This window comes from Astatotilapia calliptera, chromosome 23 (assembly GCF_964374335.1).
Source record: "Astatotilapia calliptera chromosome 23, fAstCal68.1, whole genome shotgun sequence".
NCBI lineage: Eukaryota > Metazoa > Chordata > Actinopteri > Cichliformes > Cichlidae > Astatotilapia > Astatotilapia calliptera.
In genome coordinates this window covers 9,495,798-9,520,198 of record NC_137443.1, presented here as the reverse complement: position 1 = coordinate 9,520,198, position 24,401 = coordinate 9,495,798, and positions in this window count along the sequence as shown.

The following is a 24,401-nucleotide window of genomic DNA, read 5'->3' as shown; positions in this document are numbered from 1 at the left end:
GCACCATAAAAAAGGACAAATTATGCTGGGATGAAAGAGGACAAGCAATAAATGTGAAGTTCAGCTATAGCATGTAGCAATTTTAGATCCATCTATGGAGCTACTACAATGTAAATTAACTTTTCTGTCAGGCCTTATATGGAAACACATGCATAACATATTGCAATCCAGCACAATGTCAATCCAGTAAAACATACTTGTGCATCTTACCACATGACTATGCTTTCTCAGGACCAGCCTAGCATTTTAACACACTTTCTACCCTTTAGCATAATCTTGTGACATGCAGGTTGGTCGAGCTGGGTTCAGTAGGGGTCCTTTAACATCTAAAATAAACTCAATGAGTCTAGAGGCAAATGTTAAGTCTGTTCGAGTAGATTTAGGGTCTAAGCCTAAATACATACCCTCAATACCAAAATCTAAAAATCAACAGAAAAGCCTTAGTTAAACAATAAAATATGAGCCATCTACACTGCAAAGCCTCTGTGTGGATAAATACAACCACAGACAGTCATGGATGAGTAACCTGTGACATACCTGGGTTTGATTTAAAGATTTGTCCTGCTTTAACTGTTTTGCTTTAAGTGTGTTTTGCTTTAAGTGTGTTTTGAGTGTGCAACACTGACCTTGTATCTCTACAAAGGAGGTATTCATGCCATAGACTGTATATAAAAGATGGACAGAGGGCTCATCATTAAATCTACTAATTTGTGAAGATGTTGTAATGTTGTAAAAGCATGTGCGGTCTTTCAGGCCGATCTGGTCGACCCCAAAGATCGATCTGGCGACGAAGATTCGCCTGCTCAACTCCATCATTATACCTACCGCGATCTACGCTTCTGAGACGTGGAAAACATCAGCCAGAATCACCAGAAGACTCAATGTGGCCCAGCAGCGATGGCTAAGACAGATCCTGGGGGTCTCCTACCGGGACCATGTCACCAACGAAGAAGTACACCGTCGAACTGCCACCCGTCCCCTCCAGGACATTGTGTCTGAGCGGCGTGTGCGCTTTGGACACACCGCTACTACTGCTGCTGCTACTACTGCACATTCACCCAATGTATATACTATATATATATATGTGTGTATACTATATATATATATATATATACATATACATATATATATATATATATATATATATATATATATATATAGTATATGTATATGTTGCACATGTCGAGGAGCGTGTCAGGCTACATTTCACTGTGTGTTATACTTGTATAACTATGCATGCGACAAATAAAAAGCCTTGAACCTTGAACCTTGGAGGTCATGTTCTACGTCAACCCCCACAGCGACTGCCCAAGATCGCCATCACATGGAACCCACCCCATGGAAAACGCAAACCTGGCTGCCCCCGTACAACATGGCGGAGGACATTCATCGATAACTTGCGTGCCATAGACATTGCATGGGATGAGGCCGAAGCAGCCGCAGCCGATCGAGTATGTTGGTTGACTAGGAACTGCATCTGACAGCAAGATGTGGAGAGTGTGGACTTCTTGGACTTAGCAACAGGCAATATTATTAAGATAATTCAGTTAAAATACTCCAAACCCACCAACATCATAAACATGATATAGAATTTCTAGTTTCTATTACTTGAATTAGCGATGGTGACCTGAAGATGGCATTTACAGCCATGTCAGTATGTGACACTGAAATAAAGTGGCAATGCCCCTAACTTTAATCTTTAATAAAGCTTAAAAGGGTGAATAATAACAAACTCATCCCCTGTATACTTAGTATGAGGGCCAATTAGTTAGAGTGACCAAATGCACTTTTTGTAGCAGGCTGTAAATACATTTATTGTTGATGTTAGCTTTAGCAATACTGCTAGGTGTTCAGTGCCCAAACCGCAATCACTGTAGTTTATCATAGAAAATACAGAAAAATAGACTTAAAGAGTGAAAGCTATGCCTAAGGTCACAATGGAATTGGCAGTGTAGGTGATGAAATATCTGCGGGTAAAAAGCAGCAAGCTGCTGGTTCACCACTGACCCCTGTTTGAACAGCTGCCTCAGCTATTGTCCCACAAACAGCAATAATAATGAGCCCAGAGGAATCTCACACACACCCTCACCTCTGATTATACACAGAAAAAAAGAGAAAAGAAAGTAGTTAGAGAAAAAAAAGGTCTCATCTCAGCACAAAGATGTAGTGAAACAGCAGAAAGAGGACCCAAATCCAGGACTCCAGATGAAACCATAATAATAGAAAAATAATGTTTAATTTGGGTTTAAGGTTCAAAACTAAGAGAGAAAACTCTAAAGTAGCAAAAGTCCAAAAAGAAGCACAGACATATTAAACAACGGGACAATAAATAGGAGCTTAGACAAAGACTGAAGGAAGATAAAGGGTATAAATACACAAAGTGACCAAAACACACCTGAACATAATCAAGTTAATGAGACAGGAAACAAAACTAAAGACAAACCACAAGGGACACATTACTGTGAAATAGATCATGAAGCAATTCATAAATATGGAGGTTGGACACATAGCTACATACACATAACAACAAAATTAAAGAAGAAATCATAAAAAATAAAAGCATGAAAATAGCTGACATGCTGTGTTCAGAAACTCCCAGAACACAAAAACCCTAGGATCATGGCCCAAGGTGGAAAAGTTCATTCTAGGAGTCATCCAAAATCGAGGCTGTATCCCAAAAAACAATCCTTGCAATTACATTTCAGTGATTCCTATTAGGACACGCCCGTGTGTACCTGTTTTTGTGTCAGTTAAACTAAAAATATCTAGTTTAAGCATATTTTTTTGTGGTGCATATCGCTTTAAGCTCAGCGACAATCACAGCATCGGTCATGGATAGCAGAGTACAGCTTTTAATCCCTAAAAAGTGAGAAAATGAGCAGTTAGCTCGCTCCTGATTATAACCTCATTGCCTGAGGTTTTCACCTTTCCTGACTCCCTCCAGGGCTTCTTGGACTCCTGTCAAACTTCATAAACAGAATCCAAAGTTCTTTCCAGAGGTCTCTCCAAACTCCAGCTCATCCATCACCGTGATCTCTATTATGGAGCGAGCTCCCTGCTGTGGTCAAGGACCGTGATAACAAGGCAGCCTAGAAACAGATGTGTTTAAAGGTGAACCAAGTGCGTGCTGATAATGGAAAAGGTGAGCAAACACCTTTATTCATTAGCAAGGTTTTCAAGAGAAGAAAAGAAAAGGCATGGCGATCCCTGATCACAATGAACACTGTGTACTCCTCCTGAACTTATATTACAAACAGTCTCCCTTCTGCTACTCCAGATCTGATTTGTAACGCATACAACATTTAATCACAGAGTAATGACCCTTGAATTGTGTGTCATCTTTGGTTTGGCACAGTGTTGTTTTTCAGGCCAGTACACAGTTGGAAATTCCTGGCTTACCTCCTATATCTCTGCTTAATTTATTGGTATCCTTGGAGAATACAGGACATTTTTCACTCCATGTAATGAAGAAAGACTCGTGCTGACACTTTTCAAAAAGTACCTAGAGAGGTCCACCAGGGATAAAACAACCATTCATACTCACGTTGTGTGACTCTTTTGTCTCCCTTGTGTTTTCACTATCACACTTCCCTCTTGCCACCAGGAGGGAAGTGTTACAGTCCCCCCTCTTTTCTTTGCCTGTTTCTATGTTTGACTGTCTCCAGTGAAGGCTTGTTGGACTCTTCCTGCTGTAGGGAGACACTGGGCAGACAGGCGATTGTTTTACTCGAGGTTACAGGAAGGTCAGATACAAAATCAATGAGGAAACTGCTCTGCTGCTCTAAACTCTATATCAGAAACCCCAAATGGGAGGATCATTAACATGACAGATAGAGGGAAGAGGAGAGACGAGAGGAAGAAGAAGGGGAAAGCAGAGCTGTTACTTGTGTGAAATGTGAAACGCACAGGTGTAATGGAAACACAGCGTTTTCTTAAAGACATTTTTGGTGCTAAGCAGAATTTTATCCTTCTAGATTTATTCCGGGTAACAGATTAAACTTAACTGAAGCCGAAAAACCCTTAAACTTTTCAGTGGTAACGTGGTTACCAGTATCTGGAAAAATAAACAGCAGGAGACAAATAATAAAAACATTTTTAATTTGTATTCATGTGGGAATTTTAAAGGAACGGGCTGCAGTTTGTTTTAGAAAATATTATAAGTGGTTCATGCAGAAAGCACTATACAATGCAATAATGCCTAAAGTGTCTTTGTGCCTCCTAGGAAACCTCGGGGGATTGCTTTAATGTTTCCTTTCCTCTCCTCCTCCTTGGAGCAGAGCGGATATTACAAATTGAATGCATATATTGAGTTTATAAAATCCCACACTGAGTATGAGCAGTGAGTTGGCTTTCAAGTTGTTTTGTTCAGTGACGCTGAACCGAAATGTTTTCAGTTGGGTACAAAGCGTTGAAATTTGGATGTGGTTTGACTGGCTCCCAAATAATAAGTGCCTATTACCAAAGGTCAAAAATGACATTTAAATCCGCAGTTAATTTATATGCCTTTAAATCAAAAGTTTGACGTTTTTATATGTATATTTAATCTGGTTCTTGCAGAAAGTTACACAGCCAAATGTTTTTGGCATAAACACTAAACTATAATCCATAGTGTGCCAAAAGAATGTAGCCAAAGAGGTTAACCATAGAGGAAGTCGTATCATTTGTTATTTAATTGTATTTTGCACAAATAAAAGGCCAAATAAGCACAACAAAGAGGTTCAGTGACTTATGTTAGCTCCATACCCACCTGTCTTTAAATTAGCTGCTCCCCTAATGACTCGTAAATGTAATTTTTAATACCTTCTAACAGTTCTGGGTCAAGGAATGTTTTTTAAAGGAATCCTGTGTGAAACAGGGCAAAATGTTTTTGTGTGATTTTCAGAAACTGTAGAAAGGAAGACACTGTCACGATACTCTCAGCATCACAAACTAATCTGAAACCGGAACTATTGTGGGATTCTAGCTGAGCTAAAACAGTAGCACCAACCTAATTACAAACAATTAGAAGTGATAATTAGCCATTTAGACATTGTTTATCTGAATTCCAGATAGGGTAGGGGCCACTCTCACTCTCCTTCTGGTTGTTGATCTATGAAAAACTATTTGTTACCACACATTGTGTTGTTCTTGTTTCTGTGTTACAGGAGGGTTTTGCCAGCGTTGGGACTCACCTCTGATTCCCAGTGTGGTCTTCCCTAAATAGCAGCCTCTGTCATAGCTTATTGATTTGTTTGTCATTCACACTGGGGATTGGGGTTCTTGTAAATGAAAGCTCTGTCAACTGCATTACTTTTATATCTATAGTCACTGTCACGGTACTGGGTCTGTGATGTGGTGTTTTGTGTGTGTTTAAGTTATATTCCTTGATTATTGTTATTCATGATTTTGGTTTGCTTTAGTTCTCAGTGATCTTTGTTCTGCCTGCCATTAGTGTTGAGTCTCTGGTCCCACTTCCACTCCATGTGTTTCCCATGTCTCACGTTTCTTATCACCCTTGTTGCTATGCTCCCTATGTCGTTCCAGTCACTGTGTTAAGTTTGCGTGTCTTGAGTCTGAGTTTCGGTCTGTGTTTCCTGTTTTGTTTTGATAGTCCTTGTCCTGTGTGCAGTGTATCTAGTCTTGCTTCTCTTTGCCTCGTTAGGTCTAATTTGGCCCAGCTGTGTTCCCACCTATTCCCCAGCGTCTCGTTGTCCTGCTGGTGTATTTAAGCCCTGTGTTTTTCTCTGTCAATTGTTGTGTTGTGTCCTCATAATGCTGTGTTTTTCTTGTCTGTGTTCATAGCAAGTTCCTAGTCTCCAGTCCCTGGTTTGTTTTCTACTTGGACTTACTTGTTCCCAGTTTCTAGTTTTGTTTTGTATTTGAAGTTGTTTACAGCCAAAATAAAGCTGCCTCTTTTAGTTTACTCTTTCGATTCACGAGTCCTGCATTTGGGTCCTATCCTGCCTGCCACACAGCAAACCTTGACAGTCACAGGACTCTTTATTAGGTACACTTGGGTAGCACAGCATCCCGTCCCCCATCCCCCTTTAGAAATTATACTATGTATGTAGGAAATTATACTGACTTATTGAGCGAACACTTGAAAGCAAGAGCGCTGAAGTTAAAAGCAGAGAGCCTCACTTTTATTCATGTGCATGTCAAGATGCAGTAGACTGGTGTCAGTCTGAAGCTTCCAACGACTGGCAGGTTCAGATTTCCCTAGTAGGTGCTCTGTAGGTCTGCACTGCTTACCTGTATACTGGCTGCATCTCTCTGGTGATCCCTATAACTGCTCCTGGAGGAAACTGGTGAAACTCCTGAAAAAGGTCCCTGATGTTGGTCCTGTACTTCAGAAAGAAAGAGAAAAAAAAAGGAGAAAAAAAATTACACTATGTATAGCAGCAGTGTTGGTCAAGTTAATTGAAAAAAGTAATCAGTAACTAATTACTGATTACTTTCCCCAAAAAGTAACCCCGTTACGTTGCTGCTTACTTATTTTTAAAAGTAATTAGTTACTTAGTTACTTTTTAAAAACATGATTTACAACCTGAATAGGTGATAAAGCGATAGATCTTTCAGCCCAATTCCACGTTTTCTGTCTAATCCATCATATAAAATGTAATCAAATGAAAAAGTATCTTTTTAAAACGTGTTTTATTAGTTTTAATCTTTAAACTTTATGCATCAAGAAAAAATTTAATTATATGCAACATTCTCTGACTGGAGGAAATTTGTTTAACATTTAAACCTATTTTCTGCACATTCCAGCACATAAAATAAAATAGTTTTTTGTATTTACACTCACTCTTTCAAATAGATGCAAGTAAAACACAGCAGAAAATAAAATCTAAGACTCAGCGGTCCCGTTGCTCTGTTTTCACCTGTTTAGCAGGAGTGGGACAGGCGGAGGTTTGCCCTGGTGCAGGTGTGTCGCAGCCGCCGTTGTGTCAGTGGGTGGAAGGATACGGCAGTTTCTCTGTGAATTTCACATTCCCGTGGCAGCGTACTTGGTGCATGCGCAGAAGTTTAGGGTTTTTTTTCCGCTGTAAAAAGAAGTTTTCTTCCCAGGCAGTGAACAGCGGAAGCTAATGTTTTTGTCACTTTTTACGGAATCAAACTCAAAGTAAGGTCAGTACTTCCAGCTTTAAACGCTGCACGCTAATACTCTCTCCCGCACCTTATATTATCCATGCTAATCTGCACACAGCTGTTGCCGCAAACCTTGCACTGGCTTATGTTATTGTCATGAGACACTGGCAAAAAAATCACGGTTTTAGTAACGCAGCGTTCTCACGGGAAAGTAACAGTAATCTAATTACCTTTTTTGCAATAGTAATCCCTCACTTTATTCGTTACTTGAAAAAAGTAATCGGATTAAGGTAACGTGTTACTGCCCATCTCTGTATAGCAGTGTTTCCCAACCACTGTGCCGCGGCACATAGGTGTGCCGTGAGAAATGATCAGGTGTGACCTGTGTCCTGGAGAAAATTCAGATCCAGATGAAGGCCCTAGCATTAGTAGTGGTCAGAAGAAAGCAAAAAAGGTATACTGGTGAACAAACAGAGCCAATTCCACTATGCCTGGTGGTGGGGAAATTGGCATTTGGCATTTTTGTTTGGTGGTGTGAAATATGTGCCGGAAACACTGATATGTGTATATGGTGTATTTTCTGAGCTTTTAAATGAAAAGCTAGTTGTTGTCATCATATCTGCTGCTTTAAGAGTTGTTGCTTCAGCAAATACAGTTCATCTTCACCTAATTTTATGAATACAGAGCTATAAATACATGCATCAGCATGACCCCAGCTAAAGGTTTGCCCCTCCCTTCCTATTTTCTGAGACTTTTATTGTCCTTATAGTTGTAGTGAAGGTGAGTTTGACCCATCAGGCAAAAAATAAAGAGAAGGATGTGAGCTGACAAGCATTTATTGCATGAACCCCAGTCATAAATGTCAGTTATCATCAGAGGATTTCTACAGTGAGCTACTAGCCCTGCCTGTGAATCTGTATTTTATCACATTATGAAGGATGTGCTTATAAAAAAAGAAGAAAAAATGAAAAAGAAAATAAAAAAAAGACTAGCTGTAAGTGACAAGTGAAATACAGAGTGAACCTGTAGTAGCTGAAGATTTAAACAAGGTCGTATTATAATGATATGACAGGAGTTCAACTCTAAGCTACTGCACCCTTTCACTGTGGCTGTAATAGAAAGTTGGAAAGTGTGACTTTAGTTCTTAAACTCTGAGCATTAATGTGAACCAGGAGAATTGTTGGGGCACAGTTTTCAGAATTTAAAAAGTTATGAAATGCTCTTAACAGTGAAGAAAAGTTTTGGGGTTTTTTTTGTTTTTTTTCTCCTTAAACCTCAAATGGTGTCTGGGAATAAAATTATAATACCAGATCTAACATAGTACATGGATGTTATAATGCAACACATCTAAACTACACTACATTTGCACATTTTGCATCTAGCACATGTCTTTGTCATGTTTCGTCTATAATATCCTGACAATAACTTAAACCTGGTATTCAATACCACTGCACAATCCACTTTGTATTGTCTCTGTCCTGTCTTTGTTTATCGTACAGTTAGTATTGTATAGTTATCATTATAGTATTGTATAGTTAGTAATTAGTACCTGCTTTTCCTTTAATTTTACAGACATTTAGCATGTTATTTCTAGTTTTATATCTCTTGGAGATATATCTTCTATATACTTGTAAATGCACCATTTGGGGCTTGGGGTGAAACAGAATTTCGGCACACTGTATACTGTTGTACTGACAATAAAGCTATTGAATCTTGAACTGAAACTGCATTGTTAATCAGACAAAATATGTAGGTACTGTAGGTATTAGCATTTTCTGTACCTTTAAACCTTATCTCATCACCCTTCACTGGATATAATAAGTGGAATTGCTGTGTTTCTGTTAAGATCTCTGGTGGTCAAAAAAAAAAAACAGCTTTGTGAACTAAATACATAATAATCACTCAGTTTTAGTTGCTCTGGAGTTTTGATCAGGCACTTTGGCTTTAGTATAGGGTTAACCTACTTAAAGTTGCTACATATCTGCAAGCTGCTTTGCAACCCAAACACATCCATCCTTCTACTAGGAAGTTCTGAAAAGAAAATTAAAACATAGCCGTAAAATATACGTTATTGCAGACAGAAGTAACATTTTCTTTTAATTATAGTGCTCCTAACTGAAATATGTATGAATGCATTTTTTTTTTTTTATAGCTGCAACAAACTTTTTTGCTTTGAAATTTTGCAGTCGCATCGTGAAGCAAATATGTTGGGAATAAAACCATCCCAAGTGTTTGAAGTTTCTTTGTGGGAATCCAGACAGCGTGCAGACGATTCGTTGAATTTATCCTGTGGTGCTGTGACTGCTCTCGAAAAAACATCAATTACAGTTGATTTGTTCTGGTGGCATTTCAGGGGTTTGGCTGAACCAGAAAAGCAAAGGCTGTGTGATACGTGTTTAGTGAATTCAGACTCAGTCCAATCTCAGCTGATTCTTCCCTATTGAATAAGCACACGTTGGAGACAAGAAGATTGATGGTTCTCCCACTGAACTCTGGGATAGCCCTGTCCTTAGCTGGGCAAGAATTCGGGGTTTGTGGGTAATGGGGGGAAACCACTTCCCTTGCTTGTTAAACAAGACCATTAAAAGACATTATGAGCCGACCTCTGGAAAATGTTTTGCATGCCATTGCTTCCATTTGTTGTTTATGGTTCTCTAGTTTTTGGGTTTTTTTTCTGATGATCCTCAAATATAATAATTATTTTCTGTGTTTAGAACTTTAAACGAGACACAGTAGAGGGGATATACAAAATAAGATGAAATATCATTTTGTTTTGATAATGCACATAACCTAAAATCTGAACCATCCAGAGTCACACACAAATATACTCACATTCTCCAGGTTGCACTTGTGCTATTAAGGTTCAAGTGTTGAGGAGGGCTTTGGTGAAGTCCTCCAGATTCAATAGCATACTGTATTTGTTTTGTTTATGTAATAATTTCTTAGTTACCAAGAGTAAATACCGGTACGGTGAACATGTTCAAACATGTCAAGAATGCTGTTTCTTTGGGTTTTTTTATTATATATAAAAAAAAGAAATCTCAAAACTATAATGAAAGATCTCCATCAACAGAAGCATGTTGTTTTTTTGTTTTTTGTTCTTTGTTTTTTTAACTTTAATTTCTGGAACCCTAATTACCCAAGTACGACCTAATTACACACTAATCAATCAAGTGTAAGTGATTCTTAGCTCTAGTTTTGCTGTATGGTTTGAAAATGATGAACTAGCATCTTCTAAAACACTTGCGTTATGACAAGGCTTAGCTCCAAAGATAAACATCTGGTGCAACTGACTGGAACAGAATAGTGGAAAAGATTCATGTGCAGCCACTGCTGTGACATTTTACATTGTTTCTGTGTATTTCTGTGAATGGAAAGGACTGATACGAATCCAGTTCTGCTCTCCAGTTACTTTACTGGGGACAACAGTAGCCTAGATAGCCAAAACAATGGATTGTGCACAATTTAGTGACTGCAAATTCATATGGCTGTGGATTTACCTGCATATTAATTCAGAACATAAACTTTATGCTAGATTTTACTCGTGATTGTCAGTTTACGTTGGAAGTCTTTCTTCACTGTTGTTATTTCTTCCTGTCCATGAAAAAAGTCTTTCACAACAGATTTTCACTGACACACTGTGGTCTGTGAACTTGGCTGTGTAGCAGGGCTTGAATTCCTGTACGACCTCTGCTTGGGCTTTGCCCGACGCAGTGGAGCCCAAGAACCAAGTTCAAGCTGCAGGTTTGGCACTCGTTTGGAAAAAAGGGGGTTAATGTGATTAAATTCATGTCTGAATAGAGACTTCCCAGTTAGACCTCTGAAGGAGGAGGATTAGATTTGTCATATGCGCAGAGGAGCCTTGACTGTGGTTGTGCACACTTCACTGCTCGGGAGGAATCCGTGAAGCGAGTGTCCGTGCTGTTTGGGATGTTCGTTGGACAAAGTAATATGAGGGCAGTGTCAGCTGGAGAGGTACTGGGCTCAGTTCCCAGAAGTAACACACTTGTGCACATGGATTTTAGAAGAATGCTTGTGTAAGTGTATGAAGGCTCAAAACACAGAGGATGTAATATAATCTGTGTTGTGTAGTTAGATTCCAGTGTGTGAGGGTCATTAAGTACGCATGTTAACATGACAGTAGTATTGCTTTCTCTCTCCCTCTCTCTTCCAATATAACATGATTCCAGTGGCAGTGGATGTCCCTCTTATTAGGTCAGATGAAAGTGGAAAATTAGCACAATTCCCCCAGGCTGGGATTTATCCCACATCTCTTCCAATTAGCTTCCTGAGCTTCTGGAGATAATTGCAGTGTACAGTGCAGAGACAGCAGCTCACACAACTTTGCTGCTGCTGCATTCCCATCTATATTCTACTGTCACTTATGCACTTCCAGATAGAAAGACTGAAAAAAGAAACTTGGGGAACTGAGAGAGTAACTATAGGATCAACATCCCATCTCTAATCCAGCTTGTAGGCGGCCCCATCCCTTGAGCCTGTTTCTGTTAAGTACTTACATACGCTACCAAGAGTTTGGAGTTGGGAGAAGTTTCGCATGTGTTGTCATTTATAGCGCTATCATCTTTAATAACGGGGAGGGATTAGCGCCATTGCCTTTTGATCCTATAATCCGCACTGCTCAAAATCCCAAACTTTATCGGCTTGCCTCACTGCTGGACCCGCTGATCTGCCGGGAAAGACAGAAATTGACCTCAAATGAGGCGCTGTCCTGTGAAATTTCCGACAGGTGACAGCAGTAATTCACGGTGGCGAGGAGAACCGTTGGCCTAATGTGGCCATGCTAGATGAGCCTTTTGGCTCGTATGAGACTGTTGTCAAGGGAGATTAAAGAACTTCATAAATATGCCTTTCCATTTTGCTGTGCTGTATATCATGAGGCTGCATTAATCAGTGCTGCCCATCCATAGCACAGTAATTGCATCTGAAAATGAAAGCTGAGCAACTTCCATCTTCCTACCTGTACCATTCGTTGCCTCACCAATTTCTCTTATCTGATTTCTGTCAAATATGGAAACAACCATATGTCTTCCTTCCAGCACAGATATTTTTAGAAATGTTACATTAAAAATCTATACAGCAGAAGAGTTGGCAGAAAGAATAATTAATTCAGGAAGTCAGCATACCCACAGTCAGGACCACTGTTACGACTGGCTTCCGTTGCTCTCTTTATTAACATGACATGGACTTTCTCCCATCGGGTCCTCAGGATTGATGTTCCACTTTCATTTATGGCCCTCCCTTCTCCACCACCAAGCTTCAGATTGAGAATGGGCTGGTTTCATCGTTTAAGAGCAGTGGCTCGTGATTGCACACTGGAACTAATTAACAGGCTAGGCCTCCATTTATGTTAAGCAACGTTTTCAGAGCGGAGAACGACAGGAACTTAATTACATGGTGCTGGAGACGAGAATAGCCGCTAAAGGTTTCAATGGCAAAAGTGTGTGGCGTTGTAGGGGCTTGTGGCTCACGCTTGCATGCGCCGTCACTGAGGGGATATTAAAGTCGGGTGTCACATTGTTTCTCTAGAAGATTTGTGAGTTGCTTTGTTTTTTTGTTTTTTTTTTTGTCTTTTTTTGCTTGTTTTCTATTCTTCTCTCAACAGGTGATCCAGGAGATTTTTATTTTTTTTCTCCCCCCCTTTCTCACTGTCCCTCTCCCCTTCTGTTTTTCCTTTCCTTCCTCTTTCTTTCTCCCTTTCCTATCTCTCACTCATGTCTGTCCCGTCTGTAACATCTGAAAATAAAATATAATAAATAATAAAAACAAAGATCTGTCACGGCTCAACGGCACGAGGGAACAGGGATGGACACAGGCGCAGAAACCAACCCGGAAGCGAGGTGACAGAAAACAAATGATTTATTTCCGCCCACAGGAAAACAAATGTGAAACACAAAGCGACGCCACCACACTAGTGGCGCGTAGGATTAGTCTGTGAAAATGAGGGCGACCTAGACACCTCTAGGAGACGGCTGGACAGCGGGGACAGCGGGGAGGTAGAAACAGGACTAGGTAGGGGCCGGGGCATTGGTTTCAGATGGAGGGGACAGGTGGAGCGGAAAACCCGGAAGCGGTCGAGGCGTGGGGAGGCAGGCAGGTGAGCAGTGGGTCGGCAGGCCACGTTGTGTGAGCAGCTGGCGGCCCAGGTCCAGGAGGACGGGAGCGAGGGGAACAAGATCTCCACTCCGGGTGCTATCGCTGAGGACAAGAAAAGACAGGTCAGTCATCACACGGCGTTAAGACAAGGTTTTAGGATGCTCCACTGAACTAACATGGGAATAGGAGATACTCAGGCGATGAGTGGTTGAGAGCGCAGGTCTGATATACCGCTGGCACGATTGCTCACAGGTGGTCAGCCAGGGAGGGGCAACCGGACTCCGCCTACAGGAGGAGGAGCCGCTGTCTGAGACCTGCAGGTGCCCAACCAGACCATGACACCACCCCCCCCTCAAGGGTCGCCTCTCGGCGACCGGCCTCTGTAGAATGCCGAAAGCAAGGCGGGGTCGAGAATCCGGGACCGGGGAACCCAGGATCTCTCCTCCGGCCCGTACCCCTCCCAGTCGACCAGGAACTGCCTGCCCCTTCCCCGGCGGCGTACATCCAGGATGCGGCGGACCGTGAAGGCAGGATGCCCACCGATGAGCCGGGCGGGCGGCGGGGCAGCAGGAGGCGGGCACAACGGACTCACAACAACCGGCTTGACTTGGGAGACGTGGAAGGTCGGGTGGACCCGTAACGAGGAGGGCAACTTTAGCCTGACCGCGGAGCGGCCAACCACCCGCTCCACCTCAAAAGGACCGATGAAGCGTGGGGCCAACTTGCGGGAGTCCGTCCTGAGGGGAATGTCTCTGGCGGATAGCCACACCTTCTGTCCCTGGGCGTAGGCAGGTGCCGCCTTGCGGCGGCGATCCGCGTAGCGGCGCTGGCGGGCGACGGACAGGCCCAAGGCCCGGCGGGTGCGCGACCACACCCGTCGGCAGCGTTGCAGATGGTGCTGGACGGAGGGGACCTCAAGGTCGGTCTCGCGCTCCGGAAAAAGGGGTGGCTGGTAGCCGAGAGAGGCCTCAAAAGGCGAGAGACCCGTCGCTGACGAGGTGAGGGAGTTGTGTGCGTACTCCGCCCACGGCAATAACGATGACCAGGAAGCCGGGTTGGAGGCAGCGACGCAGCGGAGAGTGGCCTCCAATTCCTGGTTGAGGCGTTCAGTCTGACCATTAGTCTGAGGGTGGTGTCCAGAGCTCAAACATGGCTTCGCTCCCAGGGATGTACAGAACGCCCTCCAGACCTGCGATGTAAATTGCGGTCCCCTGTCTGAGACGACCTCCGAGGGTATCCCGTGCAGCCTAAACACATGGTCGACTAGCAGATTAGCGGTTTCAGTGGATGTGGGGAGTCTCTCGAGGGCGACAAAGTGAGCTGCTTTGGAAAACCTGTCGACCACAGTGAGGATCGCGGTCTTGCCAGAAGAAACAGGTAGACCAGTAACGAAATCCAAAGAAATATGCGACCAGGGGCGCCGTGGAATAGAGAGAGGCTGCAGCAACCCAGCCGGGCGTTGCGTGTTAGATTTGCCCCTAGCACAAACACAGCAGGCGGCCACATACTCCTTGACATCTTTATCAATAGACCCCCACCAGAAATACCTTTTAATAAGGGCACTCGTCCGTGCGCCTCCTGGATGGCAGGAGAATCTCCCCTTGTGGACCCAGTCGATCACTTTGGAGCGGGCCGCCTTAGGGACAAAGCGGCGGTCAGGGGGCCCTGTGCCGGGGTCCGGCTCGGTCTCCAGTGCCCGACGGATGTCCTCCTCCACCTCCCACGTGAGGGAACCAACCTTGACGCTCGCAGGGAGGATGGTGGGCACGGCGGACGACTCCCCCGCGGTGTCAAACTGCCGGGAAAGGGCATCCGGTTTCACGTTGCGGGACCCTGGGCGGTAAGAGATTGAAAAGTTAAAGCGACTGAAAAACATGGACCAGCGTGCCTGACGTGAGTTCAGTCTCTTGGCTGCACGAATGTACGTCAAGTTCTTGTGATCTGTCCACACTATGAATGGGTGCTCCGCCCCCTCGAGATAGTGCCGCCACTCCTCCAAGGCCAGCTTCACAGCCAACAGTTCCCTATCCCCCACGTCGTAATTCCGCTCAGCAGGTGATAAACGACGGGAGAAAAAGGCACACGGATGGAGCTTGGACGCCGTGCCGGAGCGCTGGGATAACACCGCCCCCACCCCGATGTCAGATGCATCCACCTCGAGAATAAACTGTCTCCCGGGGTCGGGGTGAACCAAAACCGGCGCCGAGGTAAACAGTGCCTTTAACTTGGTAAACGCTGCTCCGGCCTCCTGGCTCCAAATAAAAGGGAGCTTCGGTGACGTCAGCCGGGTCAGCGGCGCTGCTACCTGGCTGTAGTTCCTGACGAAGCGCCGGTAGAAGTTTGCGAAGCCCAAGAAGCGCTGCAGATGCCGCCGGGACGCAGGTACGGGCCACTGCACGACTGCCGTAACCTTAGCCGGGTCAGTCTTCACCTGCCCCCCCGCGAGGACGTAGCCCAGGAAGGAGACGGAAGGTGAGTGGAACACGCACTTCTCCGCCTTTACGTATAATTTGTTTTCCCGCAACCGCTGCAGCACGGCTCTGACGTGCGCCCGATGTTCCACCACATCTTTGGAAAAAATCAGAATATCGTCGAGATAAACGAAGACGAAGCGGTCCAGGAAATCTCGCAGGACGTCGTTCACCAGGTTTTGAAAGACCGCCGGGGCGTTTGTGAGACCGAAGGGCATCACTAAATATTCGAAGTGCCCCAAGTGAGTGTTAAAAGCGGTTTTCCACTCGTCGCCCTCCCTGATTCTGACGAGGTGATATGCATTCCTGAGGTCTAACTTGGTAAAAATGGTGGCACCGTGAAGCGGCTCAAAGGCGGAACTGATCAGCGGCAATGGGTATTTGTTTTTTACTGTTATGTCATTAAGCCTCCTGTAATCAATACAGGGACGGAGCGAGCCGTCCTTCTTACCGACAAAGAAGAATCCGGCCCCGACAGGCGAAGAGGAGGGTCTGATGATGCCGGCCGCCAGGGAGTCCTTTATGTACTTTTCCATGGCTGCCTTCTCAGGATGAGACAGATTGTAAAGGCGGCTCGTGGGTAGGGGGGAGCCCGGTAACAACGCAATGGAACAGTCATATGGCCTGTGCGGGGGCAGTGCTTGGGCTTTGTCCTTGTTAAACACCTCCCTCAAATCGTGGTACACTGACGGTACGACAGAAAGGTCCACGGCAGCACTCGCGTCACGTGCGGGCTCGGCAACGGCTGACGGCGGGGCTGAGACGAGACAATTGGCATGGCAAAACGGGCTCCAACTTATTACATTTTGCCCAGCCCAATCCAGATGTGGGTTATGTAGCTTTAGCCAGGTGAAACCAAGGACGATGGGGATGCTAGAGGAATGGAACGTCAGGAAGGGGAGCCTTTCCCTATGGTTGCCTGAGGCGACTACAGTAACAGGAGCGGTACGGTGAGTGATGTGGGAGAAAACTTGGTTATCCAGTGCTTTAACTGGGAGGCTAGACTCCAACTCGAACAGGGGAATATTCAGTTGCTTGGCTAGTTTCATATCAATGAGACTCTGCTCAGCGCCCGAATCGATTAACGCCCGGGACGTGTGGGTTGCGGAGCCGAGCAAGAGCGTAACCGGCAACAGGAAGCGGGGCTTAGAATCACTATAGGTACCGCCCACCCGTATCCCCGGACTTACCGGCGGGCGTCCCCTTTTCCCTTCTCCGGACAGGCGGCAATGAAATGCTCCGCGGAACCGCAGTAAAAACACGAACGAGCGCGGCGACGTCTCTCTCTCTCTTGCGGAGACAACCGGGATCGCCCGAGCTGCATGGGTTCCGGTTCCGGGTCAGCCCTCTCCCCAGCGACTGGGGCTGATGGCTGAACCGGAAGTGGCGACGGGGGAATGTAAACAGGTGACGCACGCCGCACTGGCCGACGGGTGCTGGAGTTCCTCTCCCGCTCTCGCTCCCGCAGTCTGTTGTCAATGCGAAGCGAGAGCGTGGCTAACTCCTCGAAGGTAACCGGTTCGTCACGGGACGCTAGCTGATCCTTCATGTCCTCGTTAAGCGACTGCGAGTAGACTCCCTGAAGGGCTTTATCGGGCCAGCCGACTGCCGCTGCGGCGGTGCGGAAGTCGATCAAGTAGTCCGCGATGCTACGGCGGCCCTGGCGGAGATTTAACAGCCGGCGAACCGCACTGCCCACCGAGACGGGGTGGGCAAAAGTCCTTTTGAATTCGCCGAGAAAAGCATCGTAGCTACAGGACGGCAACGGGTGTGTGCTCAGGTAAGCCTCGGCCCACTTCAGGGCTCGGTCGCGCAGTTTCCCGATTATATAAGAAACTCGAACCGTGTCCGAAACGAAAGAGCGGGGCGAACGTCCGAACGCCAGCTCGCACTGTAACAGAAAACCGCTACAGGCCCCTGGGTCACCAGCATACGGCTCCGGCTCCGGGGAGGCCGCGTCGCGAAACAGGTGACCCTGCTGGGGCTCGGGATCCGCCGCGGGCTGAGGCAACGGCGCGGTCGGGGCGGGCAGCGCTGAGCTACCGGCGGCGGGTTCCGACTCCGCCGAGGGTTGAAGGGACTGAATGTCGGATTGCATTTTAGCCTGCTCGTCTGTGAGTGTGTGCACTTGAGCCAGTAGGTACTGCAGCGTCTGTTCGTGGCTACCGATAATAGCCCCCTGCTTACTGATCGCTACGCGGGCTGGGTCCGCTGTGTCCATATAACTGGCCTGAGTATACTGTCACGGCTCAACGGCACGAGGGAACAGGGATGGACACAGGCGCAGAAACCAACCCGGAAGCGAGGTGACAGAAAACAAATGATTTATTTCCGCCCACAGGAAAACAAATGTGAAACACAAAGCGACGCCACCACACTAGTGGCGCGTAGGATTAGTCTGTGAAAATGAGGGCGACCTAGACACCTCTAGGAGACGGCTGGACAGCGGGGACAGCGGGGAGGTAGAAACAGGACTAGGTAGGGGCCGGGGCATTGGTTTCAGATGGAGGGGACAGGTGGAGCGGAAAACCCGGAAGCGGTCGAGGCGTGGGGAGGCAGGCAGGTGAGCAGTGGGTCGGCAGGCCACGTTGTGTGAGCAGCTGGCGGCCCAGGTCCAGGAGGACGGGAGCGAGGGGAACAAGATCTCCACTCCGGGTGCTATCGCTGAGGACAAGAAAAGACAGGTCAGTCATCACACGGCGTTAAGACAAGGTTTTAGGATGCTCCACTGAACTAACATGGGAATAGGAGATACTCAGGCGATGAGTGGTTGAGAGCGCAGGTCTGATATACCGCTGGCACGATTGCTCACAGGTGGTCAGCCAGGGAGGGGCAACCGGACTCCGCCTACAGGAGGAGGAGCCGCTGTCTGAGACCTGCAGGTGCCCAACCAGACCATGACAAGATCGACCAAATGGACCAATACGGCAATGCCACGATGATCCATTTGGCAAAGTAAATCCATTGGGTATCCTTGTTGGTCTTCAGACAACAATTCTGATGGCTAAAGAACCAAATGGGACAGGCGGCAAAAAAAAAAAAAAAAGAAGATTTGTGAGTATCGTATTTCTGCCGGGACATGGATCAGATGAAGCGCATACAGTAGATTTATTCAGCGCTTTTTCTTTTTCAAACTGCATCACTAATGAGCTTCCCCACTGCAGGGGTGCTTACACTTGGCTTAGAAATAACTTAAGGTTAGAATTAGGAGGTCTATTCTTCAGTACAGAAACTGACTTTGTGTGCTGACTGTTTACTGGTTGTATTAATGTGTATTCAATGCTCTGTGTCCATGCTGCATTGATACAAACAAATGTCCCATCCTAGTTCAGCTAATTCAGTACAGCTACCCGTCGCAATAATGCTGTTAATTTTGCTGATCATATTACTAGATTTGTTGAGGACAGCTTTTCCTTCCATCAGTATTGGGTAGTGTTGTATTGCAGCCTTTTTGCCCAGTCACATCAAAGGCAAGGGCACTTTTAACTGCTGCATGTTAAAGAGGATGTAATATAATCTACACACACACAAACTATTATTTTTGACAGTTGATTTGTAGGATCTAGACCTAACATGGCAAAATATGTTTTTTCCAAGAGGTGTAAGACTACATTGTGCACAAATGAATCCTTACTTCCAAATTTACTTTCATGGCCTGATCAGACACATCACATCAAACACTGCTGAAAGTTGAAGTTGGTCAATCCTCTCTCCAAAGCAGGGGTGGGCAACTCCAGGCCTAGAGGGCCGTTGTCCTGCAGGTTTTAGATGTGTCATTGATCCAACACAGCTGATTCAAGTGGCTAAAATACCTCCTCATCATGTATTGTAGTTCTCCAGAGGCCTGGTAATTAACTAATCATTTGATTCAGGTGTGCTGACCCAGGGTGATATCTAAAACCGGCAGGACACTGGCACTCAAGACCTGAAGTTGCCCACCCCTGCTCCAAAGGAACGTTTGTTTCAAGTGCCTCTTTAGCTAGCCATGGCAGGGCTTGCAAAATTTCAAAATCCCTGGTAGCCCTTCGGGCAGGCACTGATCAGTTTTTGGTAGCCCAAAATAAATTGAAGTAGCCTGAATAAAAAAAATAAATAAATAAAAAAAAAGAGGACAATTTTTTTGATTGATGTTTCGTTTCCTTTACAATATTATACATTAATCTAAAAATATTTAAAACACAAATTACAACAACAAATTACAATCATCAACTCAAATATTTGGTTCTAATTGAACAGAAACAGACATTATGTTATTTAGCTCGTCATATTCCAGCCACATAAATTCTTTTGTCCATGAAACCATAAAGCTGCGCTTTCCTTTTGCCTCATAGTCTGATTTGTAATAACTTTTCCGTTTTGTGGTAGGCTTTTCTTTGCTGTCCCTTCTTCACCCTGACCTGTCTTGTTTGGCTCTGCAGAACTAAAATACCTGCGTAAATCCATCTGCTTTTACACACATACTTACATAACGATCAGCAATTCTCTGCGCAATCAACCTCTATCACATGTTTAAGCTTGCTGCAGGAGATTTCACTTGTCATGTTTGATAGTAAGCTAACGATTGATAAGACGATGTCAGAGGAATTGGTGCGCAATTAATCTGTGACTCACCAATCAGTGCTGCCGCTCTCTATACACACTTCGCGCGATCGCAGAGTGAAAGTGAAAGCAAAAAACAAGCGCAAATTCAAACGCGATTTCAATGTGTCACATATTGACAGTGGCTCATCGATGCCGATGACATAATTACTCAGCTACATTTGCGAAAGAATGCAAAAGCATTGACATATCGTTCCTTCCTATGATAGCCCAACGGGCAGGGCTGAAATGGATTTTGGTAGCCCGACTGGAAAAATCGCTAGCCCCAGGATGTCCGGCTAGCGAGTTTGCGAGCCCTGCATGGGCTAATGTTCAGCTAGCTGTTGGTCGCAGTGTTGGGGAGTAACGGAATACATGTACCGCCGTTACGTATTTAAAATACAAAATATGAGTAACTGTATTCCATTACAGTTACCATTTTAAAAGGTGGTATTTAGAATATAGTTACTTTGTTGAAATAAATGGATTACACGGCGGTATTTTCCTGTTTCATATTGTCGCGGGTCAGGACCATTGACTGTTTTCTACAGTCAATGGTCAGGACTGTTTGAGTTTTCTTTGACAGCTATGTTCCAGGCGGCAGCGTTACGGTTGCCATGGTTACAGTGTGACGCTCTCTGCGACTGTGTGTTTCCTGGGTGAGAGAGCGCCTTTTTGTTGTTGTTGTTGTGCTAAGCTACAGAATGCTACAGGCATAGCCCTAAAGAATGTAGCCTCATGGGCAGTGTAGTCCATGCTGCAGGGAGAATGGACCGCCATACCCGTTATGTGTCTTTGAGCGCGAGGAGGGAGAAAAAGGAAGTAGAAAAGTACGAGCTGTCATCGAGCAGAAACGGGAGCTGGAAGCATGTAAATATAATAATAACCACTGCAGCCAAGAAGAGTGCCTGACGAGCCCAGTTGTAAGTAAGCTATTAAGACTCAATTGTACACTGTGTTCGTGTTTTCCTCCGAAACAATAAGTTCCGTTGGAGCAGCCTTTCAACGCCTCTCTCTGTCTCTGGCTAGCAAAGTTGACCGAGACAACAAAGTAAAGCTAGTTTCCAGCTACGAGCCCGACAGGGAACCCGACGTATTAGCCAGAGGTCCCTTTACTATGGTTCGGAGCCGCGGACCTTCAGTAATAGTAATAAATCACACAGCAATAGTACATTCATGCAGTTGTAAAAAGCATGATACTATGTTAAGTAATCCAAAGTATTCAGAATACGTTACTCTCATTGAGTAACGTAACGGAATACGTTACAAAATACATTTTGGGGCATGTATTCTGTAATCTGTAGTGGAATACATTTTAAAAGTAACCTTCCCAACACTGGTTGGTCGGTAGCGTTAACATAAACCGTTTCATTAACACTGGTGTATACGCTGTTTTTAGGAGTCTTTCCTTTGGGTTATTAAAGTTTAAAGAGGGTTTTAAACTGCACATATGCAGCAATACCTTCATAATTCATGACGATAATGTCTGTAGTAAACACCTGATTAATAAATTAGGTAAACCATTAGTGAATTTCCTGTAGTGGACCCCTCCCATAGCCACTGATATCAGTAGTTCTGATTGAGGACTAGCACTTTTTTTAGTACTTGTCTTTTATTCAGTCACTGGTCTCCTATATTAGGTTTTAGTACACTACACAGAATACTGCCTATTCTTCTACATCTATCCTCTGTTAGTAAATATGTAATGGGTATTTGCTGACCTATGTCTTAAGTTGCCTGACACTGTGATGTGGTAATGTTGTGTGAGAGTGTTTGGTCCACCATGTGTGCAACAGGACCCCCACCCAGCCTCTACCTCTTGGGTTATAAGGAATGTCTGCTAACCTAAAGACGGGCATGGAAAGGTTGACAGGAAGTGAGGATGGGGTTAGTTTGGGGAGCCTTCCAGAAAATGTAGCAGCCATAAAACAACACAGGCTTTTGAAATATTTAACTGATAGATTTATAAAGTTCAGGCTGAGGAAAAGTAAACTTGGTTTATTTGAAATGTTTTTTCATCTGTAATGACAAGAACCTCTCTCCATAAGATCCCCTCTCCTGTTGGACTCATGAAAAATAACCGTAAGACTGTTCCCACCACAAACACATGACCCTATACTGTGTTCTCTGGATCTGTTCCATTTTTGCACTGATCATCACCTGCATTTATGTATATAAGATAAGATAAAACTTTATTAATCCCTCGGGTGGGTTCCTCTGGGAAATTCGGTATATATCTATATGTTTAGCACTTTTAATTTTAATTTTGAGCTTGTAAAGGAGGAAACTATTAACAGAGGTTCATGTGATGAACTGTGAGGATGGCTTAAAGCCCTTTCTGGCTTTTATCGTTTTACACTTGAGCCACAATCATTTACCTAAAGCCTTACATTAAAATGCATGACACTCTCTGCACCTTTAGTTCTGTGTGTTACTGCTGTTGAAGTAAAATCTGCAACTGTTCTCATAAATTCACAGTAACAGTGATTTATAAGAGTTTCCACATTTTCTGTCAAACACTTACAGTAAAAAGTGGTTTCAGTGAGACCAGCAATTATAAGTGATTTATAATACAAAAAGATATCAAATGTTTTAGATAAATATTTTCTATCCTTTCCTCTAATGTAAGGAAAGTTGGTCTCACTTTTAACATGAGACTACGATACTCAGAACACACCAGACTCTCGGAGTGAATGCTGACAGTTTAATCTACTTATGGAAACATTTTTGTAACTTTAATCCAGTGAAACCAATGAAAACCATATACTCACATATGCTTTATTTTGAAGATGTTTACATGGGTGATATACTATGTATAGTAAAGCAGTGTGCCATTACCGGGGTTTATGTTTGGCAGTAAAACCTAGACCTGTTCTGGGGCGAATATGGAATCGGTTTATGTGGAGGAATGTGGAAAACTCCAGTTGGTCACATGGTCTTGTTAGTCAGACACGTTTAAACAGTTTGTTATTTATGATGTTGGATTCCAGAGTTTTAGCACTCGCCATCCTCACCTGCTGTCTGGGTTCAACAGGAACCCTCAGACCATACCGGCTTTCCTCCAGCCATGTGTAATGGCAGGAGGAAAGAAGGATCATACGAGTTTCATATGAATCCACTATGTAGGCGCTGAGCTGAGGCCTGTAAATACTGAGAAACTGAGAGAAAAGAGCACTGTGCTATGGCTCTGGAAGATTGGTCTGCCTTTATTCCTGCTTGTTTTCCAACTAAGTGGCTGCTTTTATAGCCGCATATAGAATAAACACCGCACCATCACTGAATTACTGCATTTGCTGTAGTCAGGTGACCTGGACATTCAGGCGTTGATAGTCATTGTCTGTGGTCTACATGCTCTCTGGTTGGTTAACGTCCTTATCTATTATCGGACACCCTTTTACCTTACCACTGCATCACCATCACGAAACAGTGAGCTGCTTTGTCTAGCATTATGTGATCCATGCCCACTTACAGCTGTCAACAGAAAACCGCATGGAATTCCCCCGTGCTTTGCTAAATGTCACATGTGAAAAAAGGAAAAAAGCTCAGAGGCATGACTTTTTCCTCTCCTGCAATGCTACTGTGTGAGCTGGTTGTTGTGTCATTATAGTTGTGGCTCTCTGGTCCACAGCGCACAGGATGTGATTTGTATTTTTGTCAACCAGTGATCAGCAACCAGCCTAATTACATACTAATCAATCAAATGTAATGAGTCTGAGCCTGGCCGGGTGTGGCCCCGCTCCACCCCTAATCCACTGCATCTGTCTCGGGGTAATTCCACAACCACACTTGTTTAACTTCACATGCTACTTTTTTTCCATACATTTCTAGGACACAGGTCCTTAGCTTTGGCTGCAAGAAAAGTCTGGGTTTTACCCAATGTTACACAAATACTGACAAATATGTAATATATGACAAATATTTAAGATTATATTAGCCATGTGACACAAAGCAAACAGAAAAAAGCAATTTTTTTTTAAAGTTTTATGAAGTAAGGCTGTGCTTTTGGCTCCGTAATTTTCACTTCTGATTAAATGGAGTCTTTCATTTTTTTGTCTAGTTGGTGGTAAACTTTTTAGCTTCAATCTGGATCTATAAGAGAAACCTAACAGGTTTTATAGCCAAATAAAGATGGTAGCCTGTTAAACTAAGACTACATATCAGAACTGCTAT